This window comes from Felis catus, chromosome E2 (genome assembly GCF_018350175.1).
Source record: "Felis catus isolate Fca126 chromosome E2, F.catus_Fca126_mat1.0, whole genome shotgun sequence".
NCBI lineage: Eukaryota > Metazoa > Chordata > Mammalia > Carnivora > Felidae > Felis > Felis catus.
Genome location: NC_058382.1, coordinates 57,035,885 through 57,059,963, shown reverse-complemented (window position 1 = coordinate 57,059,963; position 24,079 = coordinate 57,035,885). Strand labels below are relative to the sequence as shown.

Below are 24,079 nucleotides of genomic sequence, written 5' to 3'. Positions count from 1 at the left end.
AAATCTGCCTGTCTGGTGGCAGGGCCACGCAGGCTGCCCCAGGACAGCGGTGGGAGCTGCCCGCGGGGGTTCACGACCCAGGGAATCACCACAGATGCCTGGGGAGATGAGGTCAAAGCTGCGGTGGGGGGGGAGGGGGGCTGGGCCCTCTTCCCACCCACGGAGAGAGCTGGGGGGGGGTCAGGAAGGACAGGCGGAGTGTGGGGTTGGCCCCCAGAGGAGAGTCTGATGGGGGGCTCAGCCCCAGCCTGCGGCCACACTCTCTGCCTCCCGATTCCCCCTCCTCCTGAAAAGCCAGGGGGAAAGTTATGGCAGGAGAGTGAATGTACCTGCCCTACAGTCAGGGTGGACAGGGGGTTCTGCCCAGGAGTGAGACAAATGGGGACTCTGACCCCATCACGTTCAGCTGGGTGACTTTGGGCAGGTGACTTAACCCCTCTGAGCTTCCACGTCTTGCACGTGAGAGGCCGATGGCAGAGCAGAACTGTAGAGCCCCGCTGCGCATGGGACGCGCCCGGCGAGAACCTAAAGCTATACTAACGCCCAGGCCTCGGTCCCAGAGATTCTGACCTCGCTGGGCTGGGGTGCAGCTGGCTCCGGGGAGTCCCCGTGTGCAGCGGGGGGCCGGGAGCCTCTGCCCTGGCAGCTGCAGGGGACGAGGGAGCAGAAAGCCCCTGGCCCCGGGGGAGGAGCCCCTCCCACCTTGGCGGCCGGTCCTTTGTCAACCACATTCCGCACGCAGCTGCGGGGAGAGTCATGAGGCCTAAAAGAGGAATCGGCTTCAGAGGAGCCAGACCACCAGGACTGCTGGTGACCCCGGTGGGGGTCTTGCCGGAGTCCCAAAGAACCACCGACTCCACCACTGGACGCACCGCTACGTCCCCTTACTCATTTATTGCACGCGACTCACGTTCCCCGACTCGGTTCTAGGCCACCGCCCAGGCATCTGCACCGCCACACCGTGAGCCCGGAATTCCGGGGACCCCCCCCCCCGCGGGAAACAGCTACGATAAGCCAGGAGACCCCCTCCCCCCACGTCCCCCCGCAAAGGCGCCGATAACTCAGTAAACAGTGACTGAATGAATTACTGAGTCTCGTTGCTTCCAGACTTTCCAGATAGCCTCTGGAAACACTGCCGAACGTGAATAAAGCCCTCTTTATGTCATAGGCGCACGGACGGGCGTGCCTGATGTATATTTCAGTCTTAGGTGACCACTGGGAATTGGCCGAGGTTGAAGACAGAGCCCTGTGGCACACCAGTAGAGGTCCTTCCTGCCTCCAGGAGACACGGCTCCCCCATCGGCAGAGGGGAGCACACAGTGTCTGTGGAGTCAGAGACCATGGGTTGTGCAACAGCTCCGATGTGTCTTTGGGTTCCTTACTTCACTTCTCCGAGCCTCAGTTTCCTCATCTGTAGTACAGAGGTGATAATACCTGTCCCCCAGGTAGCTCATGGGTCCTCAGGGAGGCTGTGGGTCCTCAGGGAGAGGCGGACACCCCTCCCCTCTGTGTATCACCATGCGGACGTTCTCATTCTGGGTGGTCATTTACATGGACCTCCTCGGTTTTCAGCCACCCAGCCCAGAGCCCCACTCCCCCCAAACGTCCTTGAGGCCAGTGGTTCTGGAAATGTGGTCCCCGGACCAGCAGCAGCAGCAGCACCTGGGAACTTATCAGAAACGTAGAGGCTCAGGCCCCCGCCCTGGCCCCACAACCTGCACTTTCACGAGGCTTCTGGGTGATTCCCTCCAGGTTTTGATCCGCTGCTGAGGGAGAGGACGAGAAATTCCATCAAAGGCTCTGCCTACGCCTGCACAGTCCTTTGACTTGACTGCTCTGGATGAGCCCACGCTAGGCCCTTGGGGGGGCAGTGCCTCTCTCCCTACAGGCTCGTAAGTCGTAAGTAACCTGCAGTCTAGGGCTGGAGGTTTAGCTGGCGCCTCGTCTGTCGGAAAACTGGGGCCCCACCTCCTGGTCCCTGCCCTTGAGGGTCCTGCCATCGACCTGCAAGCCCCAGGCCCCTTGGCATGCTGAGAGGTAGGCTTGCAGCGGAAGGAAGCCCCCCAGACTCCGGGCTGCCAGGGCCGTCTGACCAGCCCTTCCAACAAGCTTCCGGGCCCTTCCCGAGTGGCCCAGGTTTATTGTCCTGGACCCAGAGGCCAGAAGCGGAGCTGGCGCTCCTGAGCTGTTTTGTCTCTGGCGTCTGTGGCTTTTGCCCCTTGGCCCCGGGGAGCGGGGGGTGGGGGTGGGCATCACTCGCTTTGTTTCATTTGGCCCACGTGCTACTAAAAAAAGCCTTGTTTGCCACCGTTATCAGGTTTTATGGGGCCTTGCCTTCTCGGGCAGGTGGGGTCAGGGCCTCCGGGATTTCACTTAGTGTCACGTGATCGGACCTTTCCCAGCGACAGGACAGGACAGGAGAACAGCTCCAAGAGCATTTTGCACGTTTCTCTGCAGAACAGCACTGGTGCCCAGCACGGAAGTCCTACGAAGACGGCCTCGGGGCTCCAGGGCCCAAGTGGGAGACAGGATTCCGGAGCCCTGTCCTTTCCCGCTGAGGCCCCACAGGCCCGCAGAGTCTCTTGCAAGCTCACAAACTGCAAATGAGAGGCGGCATTCCCCTGCTGGACCACCTCCAGGGGCTCCCACTGCCCTCAGGCCTCAGATGCAGGCAGGCCCCTGCAGGAGCTGACCGGAAGGGCCTCCTCGCCCTCCTTCCAGGCGCCCAGGGAGCCCTGCTCTGCCCGCCATGCCCCTGCCCCTGCCTTGCTTTCCTGTGGTTCTGGGCAAGCCTCTCCACGCTCGGTCTCCACTCCCGCTGCTCGGACTAAGCGGGGCCACTGGGGCTTGCGTTTCGTAGACGCGTGCTCTGTTAACCATCGGAGCCCCCCCCACCCCAGCCATGAACCAGACGAGGCAAAAGGCGACAAACGCTTCCGTGCCCAAGGGCCCAGGGTCGGAGGGGAGAAACGCGAAGGGGCTTTGGAGGGCATTCGAGGGTGGGGGCGATGGGTGTCACGGCAGCCGCTCTGGAGAGGTCGCGTGTCAGCCGAGGCGTGCTTGGCCACTCAGAGAACCGGGGTGGGGCGGTCTGGGGGCGCAGGACACACGTGCTCCCAGGAGAGGCCCCAGGGTGGGAGGTGGTTGCCTTGTTTGGGGACGGGAGGGTGAGGGGGGCCCTGAGGGGCTGGGAGACCAGCTCGGCTGCAGCGAGGAGCCCCCGGAGGTCCCGGGCAGAGTGGGGGCTGTCCAGTGAGAGCCGAAGCTGCCTTGGACCAAGGTACCGGCCGTGTGGGGGCAGAACGGATGGGATCTCCACCCATTCTGGAGCCAGCGTCAGCGGGACTTGGTGACAGACCGACACTGGAGGTGAGCCTCTTGCCTGGCTCAGCGTGAACCACTCACCCCTCCGAGAGCAGGGCCCTGGTGTGTGCGCCTGCCGGTCCCTGTGGTGTGGATATTCCCACCAAGGCGGACGCAGGCTACCCGGCTCCCCCCCCCCCCCCGACTCCCTGGGGGTGAGCAGGGACAGGGAGGCGTCAAGAACGTTTTCCTGATGGGGGCCACGTGTGGGACGGTGGCAGGCGGGGCATTCGCTTCGGGGAGAAGCCGAAGAAGGGGGGAGACGGGGGTGGGGGTGGCCACGTACGGTCTTGCGGCCTGAGGGGCCTGTGGACCTCTCCAGCTGGGCACAGAAGGCCGAGGCGCGGGGCCCGAGGGGTCTTGGCTGGGGTGTCAAGCGAGGCCGCTGCTGGCAGAGACGACGTCAGAAGTCTGGGGATCGGGGGAGGTCACGGAGGGAGGGCGGAGGCCAGGACAGAGCCGTCGCCGTCCCCTTAGCACGGCCTGCTCGGGTGCTTGCGCCCCCACGACCCCGTGAGGGTGGCGCCCTCTCTGCGGCGGAGCCCAGCGGCGCTTAGAGGACCCATCTTCGTGGGGCCGGGGACTGCCCCCCTCTGGCTGCGACTCTGGAACCCCCGGGACTTCGGGCAGACCCCGTGAAGATCTTGCAAAGCAGCTGAAGAGCCCTCTTGGCGTGGGGCCCAGGGCGGGGGGGGGGGGGGGGGCCGGAGCAGGAGTGGCGCCCCGGGGGGAGGGCCGAAGGTGGGGCCAAACGGGATGAAAGCTAGGACGTCGCCCCTCCCAACCGGACGCCAGGCAGGTGCTCGGCATTTCCCACCACCCTCCGAGGCAGGAGCTCTCGCGGCCACATTCAAACCGAGGGATGGGACGGGGAGGGGCGGCCCCCTCGCGGCGGCCCCCCCTTCCCCGTCGCCCAGCTCCTTCCACAGGGCCTGCGCGAGCGGTTTCCGTTTGGAGGAAAGGAGACCTACTTAGTCTCCTTCGATACCACCCTGAGCCGGAACCAAACGGAACCCTGGCTGGCTCCTGGCTGCTGGTCGCGATCACCGCCACCGTCTCCAGCAGCAGGAGGACAGCAGGATGGTCCCTTGCCTGCACACCTGCGGCACGCGGGCCCCGGGACGGGCGGCCGGGACAGAGGTGCCTCTCTGACTAGACAGGGGCCCCGCCTTGCTCGTGGGGCTGCATCCGGCAGGACCTGACAGGCCCCAGGCCCCTTGCACCGACTTCTCCCCAGCGCGCCGGGCAGCCTGCCACCCGACCCCCTCGGCTGCCCGCCCTCTGCTGCGCAGGGGCGGTGCCGGCGGCGGGCGCAGTCGGGTCTGGGCGGGGCACCGGAGGCCCTGCATGTTAGGTGCCGTGGAGACGCAGCCCGGCTGTCTGTCTGGGCTTGAAGAGATCTGCTGACACGAGCAGAGACCCGCCACTCCTCCCCCCTCCCCCCACCAGCCTCACCTTGGGACAGTTCCTGCACTCGAGGCGATGCTGGCCTCAACGGTGGAATCCACGGCATGGAGACTAAATGTCATCAGGCTGGGCCTGGCTCGACTCCCCTCACGAGTCCGTGCAAGGATGGGCTTGTGCACCTCTCTCTGGCGGTCGAGGACTGCACGCCCGAGTCGAGACTTTCCTCTGCTCCTGTGGCCTCCTGGCTCTGAGACCTCTGTGGCTCACCGAGGGCCTAGACGTTTCCTTCGCCTGAGTGCTCCGGGACAGAGTCCCGGGCACGAGGATGTCTGTGCTCAGAGGCAGCTGTCCCAGGAGCCCGGCACCCCATCTCCCAGGTGGAGCAGCTCGGGTCAGCGAGGGGAAGCGGTTCCTCCGGGGTCACACAGCAGGAACGTGCCTTGGAATTCAGCCAAGACCCCTGGAAAGGTCTGTGACCTCTAGGGAGGGAGCTCAGAGCCCCCCTGCCCTTCAGGGACTCAGCAGGAATTTCTTGCTGGGCGCTGTGCTGAGAAGCAGGCATACGATGGGGGAGAAAGACACAGACCTTCCCTCAAGGAGATGATGACCCGGTGGGGAGGTTAAGTCCATAGGCGTGCTCTCACAGACTGACCTGTTGGGCAGCGTGAGGAAAAGCTGCCCAAGACAGACAAGTGGGCTGGGAAGCGGGCGGGGGTATAAGAACTGACTAGGGACAAAAGTCTTGCAGGTGAGGCCAAGAGCAGGTGCAAAGGCCCTGAGGTTGGAAGGAGAGTTTTGAGAAACTGAAAGGGTGGTGTGTCTGAGTGCGAGGGGGTGGGGGTGGGGGAGGCTCACAGGAGCCGGATCGTGCAGGCTTGGTGGCCATGGAGGGATTTTGGTCTTTTCCCCAAGAGCAAAGGGGAGACCCCGGAGGAGGGTGACAGGATCAGGCCTGCAGTGTGAAAAGGTGGTGGGGAGGATGAGGGCAAGCATGGGTCAGGTGCTGTGGCAGCTGTCCCAGGAAAGAATCAAGGCTTTGGCCACTTCCTGTTCCCAGGAAGAAGCTCCATCTGGGACCAGCCGGATTCCAGGACGCTGTGTGTGTGTGTGTGTGCGCGTGTGTTGTGGGGTGTGAGGGGCAGATAAGAAAGGTCAAAGTGTCGGTGGGTGGGGCTTGCCATGGGGAGAAAGGTCACAGGGCATGTGGGTGTGGTCCTCTCCATCAACCCCTTTTCTGACTTTTGTCCCCATGCACTCGTGTTGCCTACTCTGGATCTGGACACCAATGGAATCTCACGGAATGTTGTCTCTCGTGTCTGGATCTTTCGCTCAACTTCGTGGCCCTGGGATTCACTCGCACGGATGTGTGGGTCAGTGGCTCCCGCTTTTTTATTGCCGGGCAGAGTTCCACTGTGTGCATACACCACAGCTGGTTTATCCATTTCCTGGGCATTTGGCTATTTCCAGCTTTTTGCTGTGACCGTTCCCATGCGAGCCTTTGTGCGGACATCTGCTTTCGTTTATCTGGAGCAAAGCGGAACCACTGGGTCACAGGGAGGGCAGGGCGAGTGTGCACACGGCTTTCTCTCTGCAGCTGCGCCCCGGCTGGCCCCCACCGGCCCCAACACCCCTTGGAGACCAGCCTCTGCCCTTAGGGGAAAAGCCTGGCACCCCCGGGGGGCCCTCCCATCTCCCCAGCCGAGATTCTGGCCTTCTCCCACCTTGACCCTCACGTTGCTGCCAGACCGAAGGCTCACGGTTCCCTGAACACACGTCACTTCTATCCTCCTGGACGAACTGTCCTTTCTTCCCGGAGCACATGTCCCTCCAGTGCCCTCCTGGGGACAGCCTCCCCGTGCTGTCACATCTCACTGGAGCATCTTGGCGACCCACTGACGTCCCCCAGGCCCTGACCAGCGTCTTTGGCCCACATTCCCCTGGTTCCCGGAGGCCACTTGTGCTCAGGCTCTCCTGAGGACCCTGAGCTTGCCGTGGGGTGGGGATGCCGTGTGGCCGGGCCACGGACGGTGACTTTTTCTCCAAGCTCACACACAGGAGGCCTCGGGAACCGTGCAACAGATGAGTCGGTGAGGCCGAGTCTGGGTGGACACACTCAGGTGTAATCCCCTTTGGGCAAAGCACACACGGCTTAAGTGTGCACCTCAATGAATGTTTGCACACGTGTATGCCCGTGTGACCGCCGCCCAGGTCAAGACGGGGAACACGCCCCGCTCTCCGTCTGAGTTCTGTCCCCAAAGATTACGGCTGCCTGTCCTTGAACTTGCTCTGAAAGGTATCACACAGAATGTTCTCTCTCGTCTCTGCCTTCCTTTGCTTGTTCCAGACGTCGCCTTGGAGAGGCAGATCCCAGGAGCCCGAATCCCTTGGCCTCAATGGCCAGCGTCTTTGTCCCCGTGTCATTGTTTTCCTCTCTCCGCCGACATCTGTCTTTCCACTTGTCGCTTCTGTCCTCAGCCCGGGTGGACTTTGCCAGCAAGGCTTCTTCCTCCAGGGCAATGCCCTGGCCTCACCCCTGGAGGGGTCCTGAGGACTCTGTGCCGACCTTCCGGTTTCCTGGGCCTCGGGGGGGGGGCTCCCCTCTCTGCAGACAATGTAAACCCTGACCCACGGGTGTCCCCTTGGTCCACCAGGCCACACGCCTGGCTTGGTGTGATAAAACAGCGAGACCCTTTTATTTGTGGGGGAGCAGCCTTATGGATCAGCCCACCCCGGTCGGTGCGTTCTCAGGATCAGTGCCCAGGAGCTCAGGATGCTCTCAGGCCCCGCACCAGACTCACTGTCTAGGAAAACTGTGTTGTTTTGTTTTTCCTAAATGTTTGTTTATTTATCCTGGCAGGGGAGGGACAGAGAGAGAGAGAGAGAGAGAGAGGGAGAGAAAGAATCCTAAGCAGGCTCCTGGCTGTCAGCACAGAGCCGGACGTGGGGCTCGATCCCACAAACTGCGAACTCATGACCTGAGCTGAAATCAAGAGCCAGACACTCAACCGACTGAGCGCCCCCAGCACCCCCAGAATAACTGTTTTCTTTCCTTTACTTTCAACCCCCCGGTACTTCTGACATCAGTCGTGTGGGTGTTTCCCACACCGATCGGTTCTCACACACCAGACGGGTGTCCCACAGTTCAATTCGTTCCGATGCTAGCTGGAGCCCGCACAGACCCCACAGGTTACAGGCTCAGTCCCACAGATGCCCTGAGGGCACACACCAATCGCGAGGGGTGGGTCCCCGGTCCCCCACGCTCTGTCTGACTTGGCTCCGATCGGAGGTTCCCACGACCCCCTCCCCAGGTTCACTAACTGCTAGAGCGGCTCACAGAACCCAGGAAGACCGTTGCCTTACGATCACTGATTTATTACAAAGGCGGTGGACGGCCAGATTGAGAGATGCACAGGGTGACGTCTGGGAGGGTCCCGAGCACAGGAGCTTCTGTCCCTGTGGAGCTGGGTGTGTCCTTCCTGGCCCAAGGACGTGTTCACAACGCATACGTGAAGGGCTTTTATGGACGCTTGGTCACACAGGCAGGATGGACCAAGAACCCAGCCTCCAGCCCCTCTCCCTTACCAGAAGGATGAGGGGTGGGGCCGAATCGTGGTCTTTTCGGCAACCAGCCCCATCCTGAAGCTGTCCTGGAGCCACCCAGGGTCACCTCATTGGAGCAAAGGACGTCCCCATCACCCAGGAAAGATCTCACCGGAGCGTCTGCGTCGGAACTGGGGTTAAAGATCGACTATTAGAATCAAGAATGCTCCGAGCACGTTTATCAGTCAGAAAACCACAAAGGTTTGAGGCGCTCTGGCCAGGAGCCTGGGGTAAAGACCAAATTACGTATTTCTTATGATATCGCAACGCCACCTCCGGTGGATCAGAACATCGGGCGGGGGGCCGGGCAGTCTGTGTTCCCGCAAGCCCTCCAGGGACCGTGGCGACACATCAGGCAGAATAGGAACATCACTTTCTTAGAGTAAGAAGATGCTATCGTTATCCTAAGGAATATGAAAGGGTTTTGCTACTCGGGTCTGACGTCCTCTGATACGTAATCTGAGCACTGGCCGGAGCCTCCCCAATGGAAGGGCCAGTTCCCAGCTGGCTGCCCGGGTCAGCGCTGAGGAGGCTTGAGACCCCGCACAGATGCCCACCCCACACGGAAGGGGACGGGGGTCACTAAGTGTCTTCTGTCACCCTGACAGCAGAGGCCTGGCACGCCAACTGTGGTCCATCGGTTCCCTACCTGCTCCGTCTCAGTCTGAGCCCCGGGAGCCTGGTGCCCTGACCAGCTGGTTTCCGGCTGGGTTCCATCAGCGGAAGTCAGGGGCAGGAGGGCAGAGGGCAGAGCAGCCGGCACGGTGAAGTGCTTGGCATGGGCTCAGCCGCCAATCTGGGGGCAGGGGAGGAGGGGGGGGCTCAGCCGCCAGCCTGGGGACGGGGGGGACTGTGGGGAGCCCTAATCTGCAGTGTTGGCCACTTTCCGTGGTGTAAATGCTCCCATCGGAGTCAATTTCAAGCTAGCGACGTGCCCACCCTGCACCCGCGCACGGAGTCGGGAAGAGGCCCGAGGGAGCGTGTCACCGCACAGATCTGCGGGCATAGACGACCTCGTGGCCACAGCCGGCAGCAAACTACAGCCAAGTCATCAAGAAGCGAGGAGTTCTGAGGATGGGTTTTCTTAGTTTTGAAGAAGATTCATTAATTGTAAGTTTATAGAATTTACTTTTTAACAATGGGCGTGTTTACCAACTGGCTCACGAAATTCCCGGGATATTGAACAATCGGCCAATCAGCTCTTGCAAGTGGCTATGAGCCGGTCTGGGCACCACTGGCCGGGTGACAGGCTAGAGAAGCCTCTGCGGCCCCACTTCAGCCCTCTCATGCCCCTCCCCGGTCCGGCCTCATTCAGGTCCAGGGACACTCTTTCCCCTTGACCCTTCACCCCCGGGGACAGAACTGGCTTCCTGCTTTGCCATATCCCCACGGCGCCCTGATGCCTCTTACTCCCTTCCTGCCTCCCCTAAAGGGCGTCCTGGGGGTGGGAGACAACAGAGCAGGTGCCCACCCCTGCTCGAACCCCAGCCTACCTCCCTCTCTTTTTCTTATCAACTTTCTGCATAAAAGGTCACCGGAAGAAACGATCCCGAGCCCAGAAACCAGAAACCCCCGGGTGCACGGCGGGCTCTCCTCGGACAGAAGGGCACTCTATAAAAGTGGCCGTATCCCCCAGGCACCGCGGGTGGGTGTAGCAGCTGGAACACGCCCTTGGGAGGCAAGGTGGCCACGTCTGTCACGACAACCATGCACGTGGCCGTGGACCCGCCGATCCCTTGTGAGGTATTTGTCTTAGGGGCAGACTTGTACCCATCCGAAATGATGTGTGTCCGAAGTCATGCATTACAGCTTTGTTGAGAAGGGCTGAAAACGGGATGCAGCCCAAGTGCCGATCATTAAGAGACTCGTTAAATAGGTTCTGGCACATTCTTACAATGGAGTATTTTGCAGCCGCTTTTTATGGAACGAGTGGAGGCGGGAGGGAGAAGAGTGGGGGCAGGGGAAGGACACAGGAGGCCCACGCAGTGGCTCTCCCCCAGGTGGGGACCTGTGGACTGTTTGCACTTTCTGAGAATCGCACTGTTCCCACGCACTATGCCTGGTCAATACACAGACCCAACTTGAACAGAAGCAAAGAAAGGCTTGCGGAGTTTCACGGACGCCCCCTCACCGCCTGGGACCCCAGACCTCAAGCTGGCCAGGGCAGAGGCGCCCCTCCAGGACCTCCGCGTGACTCCGTGGGGGCAGGGAACCCGTGGCCCCAGGAAGGACCCTGCGGTGGGGACGGCTCCCTGGTCCCAGGCTTTTGTGCCCACCCCCCTCATCCCCACTCTGCTCAGCTCAGTGCCCACCCGAGAAAGAGAGCGCAGGGAACTGGGGGTGTGGGGGGGCGTGCCCAGCCACACCGAGGGCTTGTACGCCCCGTCTACAGGAAGCCTGATTTCAGGGTGGGGTTTGCCTTCCCCTGTGACTCATCCGATGACCTACGTAAGGGGTGGCTTTAGAACAGCAGCATTTCTCACGCTCACTGACCACACACCCTTTCTTGGTGGACCATTTTGCACAACTGGTGTTCCCTGGAGAGCTCTTCGGGAACCACGGGTTAGACGTCTGCCTGAGTAACTACCTAAAGGTCTGGACACCAGGGATTCAGTGAGTCAAGTACACGGCCCGGGGCACCAGCACCTCCATCCCCCAGCCTGGTCACCCACTGCAATCACCGAGGCCGTCTCCAGAGATGCCGACTGAGTTGATTGATAAGGGGGTGTGGCCCGGGCACTGGGAGCTTAAAAACTGGCCCCCGGTGCTCCCCATGTGCAGCCGGAGTTGAGAAAACGAGTGTTCCAGAGCTGGGGTCGGTGGGAGGAGCAAGAGGATGGTTCTTCTGTGCTGCGATCTGGGGTCACATCAACAGGGGCATCGTCCATAGAAACTGGGGAGGGGCACGGTCCTGCCTGATTGGGCCGTGATCAACGGTATTTGGTTCTGAGCCCCACATCTTACCAGAAGCAGCTGACAACGGGAAAATGTCCGGAAGAGAGGAATCCGTATGGCGAGAAGGTTCAAGATTGGGTCTTAGGGGGCTCACCCTTGTCCTGCTCCTTCTGGAGAGTTCCTGTCACAGACACAGAGGTGACAGGTGCTCCATGGGGCCGTGGACACAGGCGCAGGGCCCCACATCTGCCCTTAGCTCTTTCGAGTTAGGGCTTGTCCTCGAAGCCACTCTGGTCTCTACCGCCCTGCGAGGCACCTGCTCCAGGAGAGATCCCCGAGACGGATGCAGATGTTGCGGGGGGAGAGGCTGAGAGGGCGGCAGGGGCCGATTCTCTCAACCTGACCAGTGAGTCCCCAGGGTCATGTGGGGGGACTGGCTAACCTGAGGCACAGCTCAAGGAGTTCATGCGTACTTGAGAGGTGGGAGAGAGGTGAGGGGTCAGGACGACCCTGCGGGCGGAGGCTGGTGGCGGGGCTCTGTCCCCCGGGTGAGGGCACACGGACGGCCTTGCTCTCTGTGCTCACTGTTGTATTCCCTGCCCGGGATGGCTTGGCTGAACGGATGGGGTATCAGGAGCAAGATGAGATCTGGGTTTGGCGGGGGGAGGTGAGTGGTTAGGAAATGTGTCTGAAGAAGTGACATTTCCCCTGCGACCAGAAGGGCAGAGAGCCAGCCACGAGGAAAGCGCCGTAGGTAGAGAACAGCACGGGCAAAGGCCCTGGGGCTGGCCGGTTTGGTGTGTGTGTGAGGCCAGCCCCCGGACCAGGGGTACTGGACCCTGGGGGCGGGGCCCGGGGGATGTTGGACAGGCGGGCAGAGGCTGGCCACACGGTCCAGTGTGGTGAGGAACGCGCCTCAGGGGCTGCCTCCCAACGGCGTGACCGGGGGCGAGTGGCTTAAGGGCTCTGGGCCTCAGTTTCCTCACGGGCAAAGTGGGTTTAACAATAGCGAGGACCGCACAGGACCCGGAACGGCACCAAATACGGAGAACGGAGCCTGGCTTGTGGTAAGCTCTGCAGAAATCCTCGCCGCCCCACTCCCCCTCCTCCCCGCCCCACTCCCCCTCCTCCCCCTCCTCCTACTTAATGGAGGAGCCCAGGAGACAGAGCCGGGCCCAGAAACCAGGTCAACCGGCTCGGGGTTCTGTGTCTTCCCCATTCCGACTGCTTCCTCCCACCTCTCCCTGCACATACACCCCGATCTGGAAGAGTCTGCCCCTGGCAGAGGCCCAGGGCTTCTGGATCCTGTCCAGGCCCCTAATTGGGAGCTTCTGTGTCTCTACCGCTGTGACCACATCCCTGGAAAGAGGATCTGGCGGGCCTGCCCACCGTGGCAGGCTGTGCGTGCCCCGGCAGGCCTCCCGCCTCCTGCCTCAGTGGGAAGGAGCTGGAGCGTCCCCCTGCGTGGTCCTCGGGCTCTGGCAGGGACCGCGAGGGGCAGGCGGTGACTGGCAGAGGGAGGGTGCAGCCTGGTGGGGCAGGGAGGCTCTGAGGCCGGACCTCTCCCCGGAATCGCCCTCCCTCCCCTCTGGCTGCACCGAGTCAACCCGGACTCCTCTTTCGTTCACACCCAAGCTATCGGCAAACCCCATCAACGCTCCCTGCAGACACATCTGGAGTGTGGCCGCCTCGCGGCTCCCCCGTGGCCACCACGTCTCCGCCCTGGGCTGCCGCACAGCCTGCCCGCTGAACGGGGCACCTTACACCGGTCCTGCTCTGACCACGGCCCATCGTCCACACAGCTGCTGTGATAACCGCTCCGCACACAGCCAGACGCTGTCCCCAGCCTCGGGTGACTTCCTCCCACCAGGGCTCCGCACCAGTCCTGTCTGACCCGCCCGCCCGCCTCTCTGCCCTTCCCGGCTCCTTGCTGCCTCTGGCACACTCCCTCCGCAGGGTCTCCGCATTTGCTATTCCCTGGGCCTAGGATGCCCTTCCCTCAGACGTCCATGTGACTCGCTCCCTCAGTTCATTCAGGTCTCTGCTCAAGTGTCTTCTCAGTGAGACCAGAACGGCCCGTGTAAGAGAGAAACTCCCACCCTCCTGATCCAGCTGGTTCCACCTGGCCCTCCCCACCCGCCCTGCCACTATATGTCCCACACGCTGACCTACTTGTTCGTTTGTTTGTCTGGATCCCCACCCCGGGATGCAAGCTCCCAGAGGGCGGGTGTTTTGTCCCGTTCCTGGCGGATCTCGAGCCTAGTCCAGGGCCTGGCACACAGCAGGGGCTCAGTAAGCATCGTGACATAAACTGGGCCCCTGGGCGCTCCTTAAGCAAGAGACCACCAGGATGGCACTTCCCTGGGCTCCTTCCTCTGGGGCTGACCTTTCTGTCCCTGGACACACGGCATCAGAGGGGTCAGGTCCTACCAGGCGCTTTCAAGCCCCTGGCTCCCGGAGAGCTCCCCCCTACCGCCCCTTCCCGGTGGGGGCCAAGGAGGACATTAGCATTGGAGCCAGGAGGCTGGAGCGGGCTGCTTTCTGGTCACAGAGCTGGGGTAGGGCACATTCCATTCATTCAGCCAGCGTGAGGCTGGTGCTGTGTGTGGGCCAGGGCCAAGAGCACGGGCAACGTGATCATGCTGCCGGTTCCCGGCCAGGCTCGGAGATTAGAGGGGACGGCGAGCCAGCAAAGGCAAACTAAAGCAGAGGACGCAGGAGGAGGGTGGGCACAGGGACCTCGAATCCTGAGCGGGCAGGGTCTTTCTGGCAGCGAAGAAGGCGAGGCCGAAGGCATCACCCGGAGGAAGCTGGGCGAGAGGGAGACTGCCTGCAGGGGCGGGCCGTGCAGGCAGAACCCGGAGGGGCTCGGGTCGCACTGAGCAGATAGGGGAGTCTGGGGGCGGGGGGAGGGGAGAGGCAGGGGGCTCGCAGGGCAGGGACAGGCCCCTGTGGGGATTTCGGGACGGAGGAGGCTTGAAGGGGCCAGACTAGAAGCTGCTGTGACGTCAGAGCGCGTCCTTGGTAGTGTCGGCAGGAAGGGCGATGTCCGAGAGCAGGCAGCGTGAAAGCAAAGCCTGGGCCTGGGGTTTCTCAGCTGTGACCGAGGGGTCGGCCTGGGTGCGCTCCGCGGGACTGGACTTTCTGCGGCAGACACCTGGGTGTCTCTGTGCCATCCTTCCTCCCCCATCTACTGGCAAGTGCTCGGGGAGCACCCGGCCTGAGGTCGAGAGGGCAAGCTTATCCACGTGAGCAGTGACGATACAAGGCCCTGCGGCTTCTCCGAGGTGGTGGTCAGACGGAGACGGGAGCAGGGGGCTGAAGGGTGGCTCCCCAAAAGATACACTCACATCCTAACCCCAGGAACCTGGGCGTGTGGCCGTATTTGGGAAAAGGATCTCTGGAGATATAACCAATGAAGGATCTTGGGTTTAGATCACGACCGATTTAGCACGGGCCCTAAACCCAACGCCAAGGGTCCCTATGAGAGACACACGGATTTGACAGATACGGGGAAGCCTGGAGCCCCCAGGGCTGGGACCGGCAGGAGGATCCTCCCCCAGACCCTCTGGAGAGCTTGGTCCTGCTCACACCTCCGGAACGGGGGGAGGACAGGTTTGTCGCTATAAGCCCCCTGCTTGTGGCTCTGTGCCACCACGGCTGTGGACGTCGCACAGCAGGGACCACGGGAGCATTAACATCAGACCGAAAGACGACTGGGTCCAGGACCACCTTTCTCCTCCCAAGCGTCAGGTTCCCCGCCGGCTATACACCTGCTCCCAGTCCAGAGCGCGGGGTGGGGGGCAGGCAGGGAAAGTGGCTCTGGGGGTGGTGGCAGTCAGCGCCTGGGCCCTCTGGGAGCACATGCTCAGCTTCCCGTCCACCCCAGATGGAGTTGCCAGAGGCCAGGGACCAAGGCAGCACGTGTAGTATGGCCCATGGCCGCAGCCGCGAAGCCCCCAGAGCTCTGCCGTCAGCCTTGGAGGCTGTCTAAAATGGGAACACAGATCTCATAGGAGCCACATTCTCCCAGCCACGGGCGAGGGACCCCAGCGTGTGTGAACACGGAGGCACGCTGCTCCCCAGAAGGGTGGGTGGGAGAACACCCAAGGCCTGGGATGGGAAGGGGGGCACCGCTTATAGACCACTCACCCCACTCCGCACTTCACCTGTATCACATCACAAGGTTCCCCGGCTTCCTCACCGGGGAGTTGCAATCAGGATTTTACAGACGGGGGAGCAGCGGCTGGGGGCCCGGGGCTCGGGAGCGGAGGCCAAGAGCTGGGGTAGAGCAGGGCTGGAGCGACCAGCACAGACGGGGGCTAACTGAGGCCTGGATGCCGCACAGCCCAGCGTGGGACTCCAGTCTGGGTCTCGGTGAGGGGAGCTGGGGCTCCGCGTTTTCAAAGCTGATGCTTGTGGGCGGCAAGGGGTGACCTACCCCCGTGGCCTTCTCTCCCTGGCCCCGGCATGGCAGGTGGAGGGGGGCTGCTGAGGGCCTCTCGTTGAGGGCGTGGTACTGGGAGCCAGGAGGGGTCGGCGCCCCGAGGAGAGCCCCGGTACCCAGCCGTGACGGGGCCGGACCGCAGAGGTCGATGCCCCGTTTCGAGCGTCTTGTGCACGGACGCGCAGGGATGTGCCGGGGCCTCCCACGGAGGAGCTCCACACACCCCCCCGCGGCTCCGTGTGGGACGGAGCCGAGTGAGCCCATTTTACTGCCGGGGAAACCGAGGCGTGGGAGTCGCAGCGCATTCCCGAGACCACACGAAAGCAGGTGCTGGGGCTCGCCCAGGCTGACCCCACAGCCCACATACTTTCTCCAGGACTGGAGGTCAAGGGGTCCTAGCTACCCCCCGTCTGGAGCCCGCTCCTCCTCTCTGGCCGGGCCAGGCTCCACCCAGACCCCACGGCAGCCCTGGAGAAGTCCCTGCCTGTCCCCGCCGCTGGCCCCCTCCTTACTTGGTGGCAAACAGGCTGGGTGCTGCAGGGTGACAGGTGACCAGTGCTGTCGGGGAGGAGCGGGTACAGGGGAGATGGTTTTCCTCCGGGCTCCCCCCGCCCCAACCCTGGCTTGGATGGAGCCACAGGAGAGTGAGGGACAAGAGGCCAGGCTGGCCTGTTTGTTGCATCACAAAGTCCTGCCCTGGGCTGGGGGTGAGTCGGGGGAAGCCTCAGAGGGGTGCTCTCCCAGGGACCTGGGACCTCCCAGGACCTGGCCCGGCCCAGCTCCTCTCTCTGTAGCAACTCCACCAGAGTGTCCGCAGCCTCCGTGGGGGCACCATGAGAATGGGCACATCTTGCCAAGGTGAGCCCCAGGCGAGAGGCCCGGCAGCTGCAGGCTTCAGAGCCCGGGTCCGGGGGGGCAGGCACCGCCGTGGTCAGCCCAGCATCATGACCTGTGCACCTGCTCCTCGTGGCTTGGAGCCAGGGTCTGAACCTCCGGAAGACTCGGTCTCCCCATGTGCAGTGTGGGAGCAGACCCAGGACACCAGCCCGTGCGGGCATCCTGGGTATCTCTAACAGGTGGCCCTCTGGGCCCCGGATGGAGCAGGTGTTCTGTTTTCTGGAGCTTTCTGGAAGGAGCTGCAAACAGAGAAGCAAGACCACAGCTCGTGTGAAAAGGAGGCATTGGGGCCAGCAGGATCCAGAAGGAGCCAGCCCACGGGCAGCAGAGAGGGTGGACGGGGCAGACGGAGGAGGCCGCCCGGAGTCTGGGCTTGTCACTGCCACTCGAGAGAGCCCGTGAATCGTCTCGTCCAACGTTTCCAAACGTTTTCCCCCTGCGGCCACAGAGGCTTTTAATACACACAAAAATTCTCATTTGGAACGCCAGTAAGAAAAATTCCCAAATAAAAGATTTTACTCCTTTACATCTGTTTTAGAAATTAAACATTTTTAAAGTTTATTGATTTTTGAGAGAGAGAGAGAGAGAGAGAGAGAGAGAGAGAGAGAGAGAGAGAGAGACAATGAGTGGGGGAGGGGCAGAGAGAGAGAGAGGGAGATACAGAAACCGAAGCAGGCTCCAGGCTCCGAGCTGTCAGCACAGAGCCCGACGCGGGGCTTGAACTCACAGACCTCGAGATCACGACCTGAGCCAAAGCCGCACGCTTCACCGACAGAGCCAGCCAGGCGCCCTGTTTTAGAAATTACAACGGATGCATGCACTTAGTGTAAATTCAGGAACGGCCGCACAGCTCAGAAAGGATGACGCCAGGACTGGCACCCATACCTGGGTTCAAACAAAGTATGACCCGGGCTCTGTGGTCACGAGTGGCCCGTGGCAGTGACAAAACGGAAGAAGGCACCTGTGGAAAGCATGGTTTGCGTGTGTGTGGACGTCACGGATGTAACGATGCCTGGACACAGTCACGTCTGGGGGGGTCCCGTTGCACCATGTCCAGATGGGGGGTGCGGTATGTGGCTCATAAACAGACCAGCACCACGGGAAGCTACACTCGGCCCCCCAAGGACCTCCCGGGCTCCCACCAGCGGGAAGTATAAAGCTTGACGACGGCCAGGATGTGTCTCCCGCTCACCCGGCCCCGGCTGATACCCAAGCTTCCCTCTCCCGTCCAGCAGTGCCTGTGTCGGATGGGGTGACACAGCCGACCAGCCCTCACGGGCTGGGGGCCCCGTGCCTTTTTGATTCAAGGACATAAAGCAAGAGACGTGGACCGTTTGTCTGGTCTCGGCTGGTGTGAGTGCCCGGGTGGGGCTCAGTTTGGAGCGACAGGGGCGCCACGGGGTGGCTGACGGCTCTCTCGCATGTGTTTGCGAGACGTGAGGCCCTCCAAAGCGTGGGCCGCACGGCCCCCCCCCCCCCCGGGCTGGGGCCGACGGCTACTGCTGTTTGCAGTACCTCTCGCTCCTTTTCAGGAGTTTGGCCACCGGCTGCTCCACTGGAGGGCGCTGGCTTCGTGCTCCCGAGGTCTTGGGTTAAAGTCTTCATTTTTAGTCAAGGCTGATTTGAGAATCACAAAAATTGGTAACGAGGGGCTTGGCGTGGCCGTTGCCTGCTTCCACAAGCCGGCCTGTTGCTGTGGCTGCGACCGAGGGAGAGCTGAGCCACGCAGATAAGAGGCTGCAAATGACTGGTTTTGGGCCTTTCATCAGGGTGCGCTTCAACTCAGAGGATTTGGGGAAAGCGCGGGTACAGAGGGCTTAGCAAAGCCCAAAGCACCGTGTACCACAAGCGGACAGGTACACGGACTTGGCCCCAATGTGCCAAGATCGGATACGTCACATCGCTGAATAGGCTGGTTTTGCGGCAGTCAAGAAGCTAGACATTTGGTTTTTAAGCAAAAGTTTAATCAAGCAGCTGTGGCGCTCCGGAAGGCGCAGAGAGCCTGGACAGTCTCCCGACGTCACTGCGCCAATGGCCACCGGGTCACACGGGGGAACTGCCCACTTCCTGGCCACGGAGGGCGGGTCCCCAGGCCAGGACACCTGGTTCTGAGCTCTCCCTGCCCGTGGCTGTCCCCCTGGTCCCTGTACTTCACACGCCTGGAGAAACTGCCTTCGATGAGCCCGAAGGAAAAGTTCACTTTGTGTGTCTGGAGACACAGTCTCCGGAAACGTTTCCCGAAGGGTGAGACGGGCGCCGTTCTGCGGGCTCTTGAGGACAGAGCAGTGATCTCACGGAGGCCTTTCCCGATCCTTGCTCTTTCAAAAGTCTTTTGGGGATTTCGTGAGTCCTCGGGGGGAACACCCGTAAGTCTGCTCGGTGCCTAGTCTCCCCGTAATCCTTCCTGACGCTTACTCGTCTCTTCCTTGAGAGGGGAGAGGGAGGGGGAAGGCAGCCATATCTGACCAGAACGTAAGAATACGTTTGGTTTTTACCATTATTTGGGCTCTCAACTCCTCCTTGGTGACAGGAAACACTGACTTTTTACTCATGGCAAGGATATAAAAAGTCACGATGGCCACCAAATGACTGCAGTTTGGGGCCACGGCTCCTAAACTTAGCAGGATTTGTGATCTGGGCTCCATGCCTGAACCAAGAAGTCGTGTCCTCGGTCCTGAAGGACTGGAGAGGAGGTCCTCTGGGACAAATGGCCTCATTCCTCCTACCCCGTAAATGACCTCTGGTTCCGCCTCGGGGCCCAGAGAGCTCGCGGTGGGGGTGCCTTGGGGAAGCCGGGAGCAGCAGGCTTGGGAAGCCCCGGATCACGCAGGGGCCCTGAGTGCTGTACGCAGGCCCCGCAGGCCCCGTGAGAGCTCTGGGTGCGGGTGTAACACCCGGGCAGGTGGTTACCAGGGGAGAAGGGAGATCCAGCGCTGAAGCCCCGGAAAGGAAGGGGCAACACCGCCACCTAGTGGCGAGCAGGGCAGGCGGCGCCCTTGATCGGCTGATTCAGACCCAGTGGTTCCAGGCCCCGTATTTTTAGCACTGGACGGTCTCTGACCCCGAGGGACAGCGGCCCGAGGCAGAACTGGGACTCACCACTCCTTGCCTCTCCAGCCATGGCCTGTCACCACCCAAGGAGCCACCACATCTCAAGAGCCTGCTGTGCGGCAGGCACTGGGCTGGGCTCCGACCGGCTTCTCTGGTCCAGCCTCCCACGCAACCCCAGGAGGGGCCACTGTGACATCAGCGCACAGATGCAACCCTGCCTTCACAGCCAGGTGACGGGATCCGGGGACATGGTCCAGCTTGGGGGCGGTGGGACTACGAAAGAGCTGTCTTTTGAATTTCCCTGTGTTTGAAGAGAGGTGGCAGGGTCGCTGGACGAGCAGGCCCCTCAGCCCTCTGGCCTCAGTGTCTTGTACTGTGAAACGGGGACAGAGGTCTCCACAACTTGCAAGCCACGGCCCTGATTACGCCTGCAGGGAAGCGCACTCCCCCAGGGCAGCCGGGGTCATGGTTCCTGGGCAGGAACTGAATTTGGAGGAAGGGGGCTCCCGTGGGTTCCAGGGGGAAGGAGAGCTGTGCCCTGGTCCCACACTGTGCCCCAGGGCAGGACACATGCTCAGGACACTGTGAGGGCCAGGGCCGAGGGCCAAGCCAGGCCAGAAAGACCCTGCCTCTACGGGGATGAGAGGATTCGGCCCAGGAGCACAGCAAGGCGACGAGTGCGGTCAAGGCCAGGCGTCCCTCTCTAGGTGTCTGGATGGGAGGTGGCCCTGGGACCCCCGTGTGACCTGCAGCCCAGCCCGTGCTGGTGGAAGAACCAAGCAGGACCCCGGCCCTCAGGGAGCCTCTATCTAGTGGAGGACACACACACACATACACACACACACACACACACAAACGTGCCTCGCTGAGAAGGCTATAAGGAGGGACAGGTCCCCGATGTGAGGACAGCCTGTTGGGGGGTCAGGGGCACTTCCTGAGGGAGGAGCATTGGACAGAATGCAGAAGATGGAAGTCCCTCCCCTGGAGATGGCATGGAGAGCCTTTTAGGCTGAGGGAGCTTCATGCTCTGGGCACAGGGAGGAACACAGGGAGTTCTGGGAGGAGCACGGGGAGTTCCAGGTGCTGAGAGAAGGCCGCAGACAGAAGTGCCCAGGACAGTTCTGGGAAGGCTGTGTGTGTGTGTGTGTGTGTATGTGTGTGTGTGTGTGTGTGTGTGTGTGTGAGAGAGAGAGAGAGAGAGAGAGAGAGAGAGAGAGAGAGAGAAATAAGGAGAGAAGCGGGTAGAAGGAAGGAGTGAGGATGAGGGAGGAGGGGGGAGAGAGGAGGGGGAGGAGGGGAGGAGCGGGGAGGATTGGTCTGATTTGCATTTCAAATGGCAACTGTGTGCTGAGGTGGAAACAGGTCTGGAAGCGTCCTGCATAGACACAGGCCAGGCGGGAGGTTACTTCTTGCAGGAGATGACAGAGACAGGATGCAGCCCGGGCTGGATCCCGGGGTGCAGGTGGGACGTGGGGGAGGAGCATGGGGACAGCACGCTTCGGGCAGGGTGACAGGCTGGATGGCTGGGGATGGCCTCACCGGAAAGGGGTGAAGAGCTGGTTGTGGAGGGTCTGCACGAGGCCGTGACCACGCGGAGCCCGCAGGATGGCAGGGGCACGCGGGACGTCGAAGCACACGCTCGTGTCCGGAGCACTGCGCTGTCCACACACACACACACACACACACACACACACACACACACGTCGTCGGTGGGCGGCCACAGAGGTGACTGTCCAAACTGGGCCACTTCTGAGAGGGAGGGGAGGGGACGCCATCTTGGCAGCTGTTCCAGGACCACAGCGCCTCAGAGACTGCTCCAGGCCAGGGGGACGAGGGTCCGTGCTGTCCTCATGAAGACGTGGGTGGAGAGGAGACCCTCCAGGGGAAGGAAGGGGCTCCTGGGACCAGGCCTTGAGTGATCTGTAGGGCTGGGGAGGCAGCAGGCCGGCCAGGAGAGCACGTGTCCCTTCAGGGCCCGGACAGTGTCTGGGGAACCCCGCAGTCGGGACTGCTGCCCACAGGGCACCTGCTGGACTTGGCCCCTGGAGGGCGTGGCCAGTCCCCCCTCGGGGCAGTCTGACCCCTCTTAAGGCAGCTCCCGGGTCACCCTCCACCCCTGCCGGTTACCAGGCAGGGCTGAACCACGCAGGCGGGATGTGCCGTCCAGCAAGCCGCAGTGAGAAGTGCGCTTTTCCAGTGGATGGGGAGTACGTCCTGGGCCCTTCCATGCGCCAGGCACCACAGGAAGACCTGGGGCTTTCGGCCTCTGTCCCAGCCTTGGGCTAGGCTCGCCCCTCCTTCGTCCTGCTAGGAACTCCTCTGGCCTTTTGGCGGCTCACTGGTAGTAAGGGCAGTGGCCAGAGGGCACCACACAGAGGGCCAGCCTCCGGCCGGACGTCCCAGAGGACCTGTTTCCTGTCTCCAAGCAGGGCCACCACTGTCCTGCCCTGGCCAGGGTGGGGTCGGGGTGACCAGAGTGACCCAGGGACGCGGTGTCTGCGGCAGAGGCCCAGCGGGCCCAGCCAGAGCCGGAGGAGGAGGGGAGGCGGGGCCCCGGTGAGAGGCAGGCCTCTCCCGGGGTTGGCTGGTCCACATACCCCGCTGTGTGCGGGCGGCCCTACCTCTGCTTGCGGCTCCTGAGCCCCTGTTCCTTCCGCCCAGAACTAGCTGGCGCTGGGCATCCGTCCCTGCCGTGCAGGCAAACATCGGCGAGCCCTCTAGTTCCACTGGAGACGCCAACAGCCCAAACCAGAAAGAGACAAGACCTCTGAACCCACCGCCATTTCCTATCGCGCTTTCTTGGGGGCACTGACAGTGTTGTGCAATGGCTGGAACATTCCAATCACCAGGCCCGAAAAGCCCTGACAGAGGCAGAATGCCTGGACGATCCCACGCCACACGCCCCCTTTGGAGCACTGAGCAGACACCGCCCCGCCCATGTCACGCTCCCTGCCTGTTTCGCACGTACCCATCCCCACACCTCTTCCCGTAAAACTCTAGGTGTCCATCTCGCGGTGGGGAGAGCTGGGTGGTTGAGGCTTGAGCCTCCCACCTCACCACCCCACACTGCTGGCACCCGAAACGCATCCCTCATCTCCTGAGTGACTGGCTTCTCTTGCTCAGCAACTGTGTTGGTGGAACCCAGCCCGGAGATCTGCTTCGGGTTTGTCCAGCCCCCTTGGGATCCCCCGGGATGGGCGGCCGGCCCACGGCAGCACCCGCCTTACCCGCTGGTTTGCAGCTGGGATAGATAGGTCACAAAACCGAACAATGTAAATCACGTAAATGATTTACGCTTTGGGAGAGTCCTGCCCGGGACCCATCCCTCTTTGCCAGAACCTCAGTGTCCTGACATTCCTTGTCCTCGTCAGCTTGCCGGCCCGGCTGCCTTTCCGACTCTGTCCCCTGTCACTCCTGCCAAGTGGCTGGGTGTCTCCTCTCTGTAGCTGTTCCCCGGAGGTGGGTCAGTGCGGTGGGGAGGCAGACTCGGGCCCTGGCCAGGCCCTGGGCCTCCCCGCTCCTCCCTCACCAGCTGCTCGGCCCTCCCGGAGCCTCAGTTTCCTTGTCTGTAAATGAGAGACACTCCCTCAGGCTTCACGGTTGGGAGGTCGGGAGAACATGGGGCCCGGAGCGGAGATAAATGCTATTTCTTGCTCCTTTCCTGGATGCTCAGAAATTAACGACATGAGACACGCGAGTGCATTTGGAAACAAAAAACAAAGGCAGGAAGGAGACCTGGGATCCCCTCCATCAATTTTGCTAATTGCAAATAATGCGGAAACTGTCTGTGGTGAATGGAAGCCATGGGGCAGCTGTCCGTTCTAACAGATCAAAATGGACTTCATATTCCAATGAGGGCTTTAGAATCCAATTAAAAATCTGAGAGACATTCCCTCCATTTAAATCTCAAATATGACTAATGCTTCATTTCAAAGCCCAGAATGAGCTGATCCTTGCAAAAATGTTAGGAGATTCCTCCCCCGCCCCTTTCGAGCCACATACAGAGTAAGGAGAAAGCACTCCCCTTGCTGGGGTGTAATGCCCCCGGATGCCGGAGGGAGGGCAGAGCTGTGCTAGCCCTTAGTGGCTCTTGATCCGGAGGGCAGTGGAGGTCTGGCCCTGAGAGAGGACAGAGGGAGGGAGGGCAGGAGGAAGGGGAGAGGGGAGAGGGAGGGGTGGCGGAGAGGGGGAGAAAGAGCAAGCAGGCATCAGTGACTTCCCGGCCTTGGAAGTTCCCGCCTCTTCTAACCCGGGGAACAAATTACGCCACTTGGTCACCTCTAGAAATTGTCAACAGAAGCCAGAAAACCATCATTCTAATTTCCAGATAAGGGGATGACAGGATCCGGAACCTATACCCAGGTGAGCATGATGGTGGTCCCCTCCTCCGGGCTTCTCAGCAGCCCTGACGTACCCGTG

General features: G+C 61.7%; 1 protein-coding gene across 4 annotated transcripts in view; it reads right to left on the bottom strand.

Annotated features, from left to right (window-relative positions):
- Positions 1 to 24,079, bottom strand: part of OSGIN1 (oxidative stress induced growth inhibitor 1) — a 46,834-nt gene that overhangs the window by 15,103 nt on the left and 7,652 nt on the right. Inside the window, exons 1-2 of one of the 4 annotated variants that reach the window (XM_023245726.2) lie at positions 16,225 to 16,349; positions 11,335 to 11,446 (exon numbers count right to left, since the gene is read on the bottom strand). The exons of 1 other annotated variant lie outside the window; for it this stretch is intronic. The gene's annotated coding sequence lies outside the window, so the exon portion shown is untranslated. Of the gene's footprint in view, positions 1 to 11,334; positions 11,447 to 16,224; positions 16,382 to 24,079 lie in introns of those variants that run through there. 2 more of the 4 variants (XM_006941770.4, XM_019820132.2) reach the window with 2 other exon arrangements.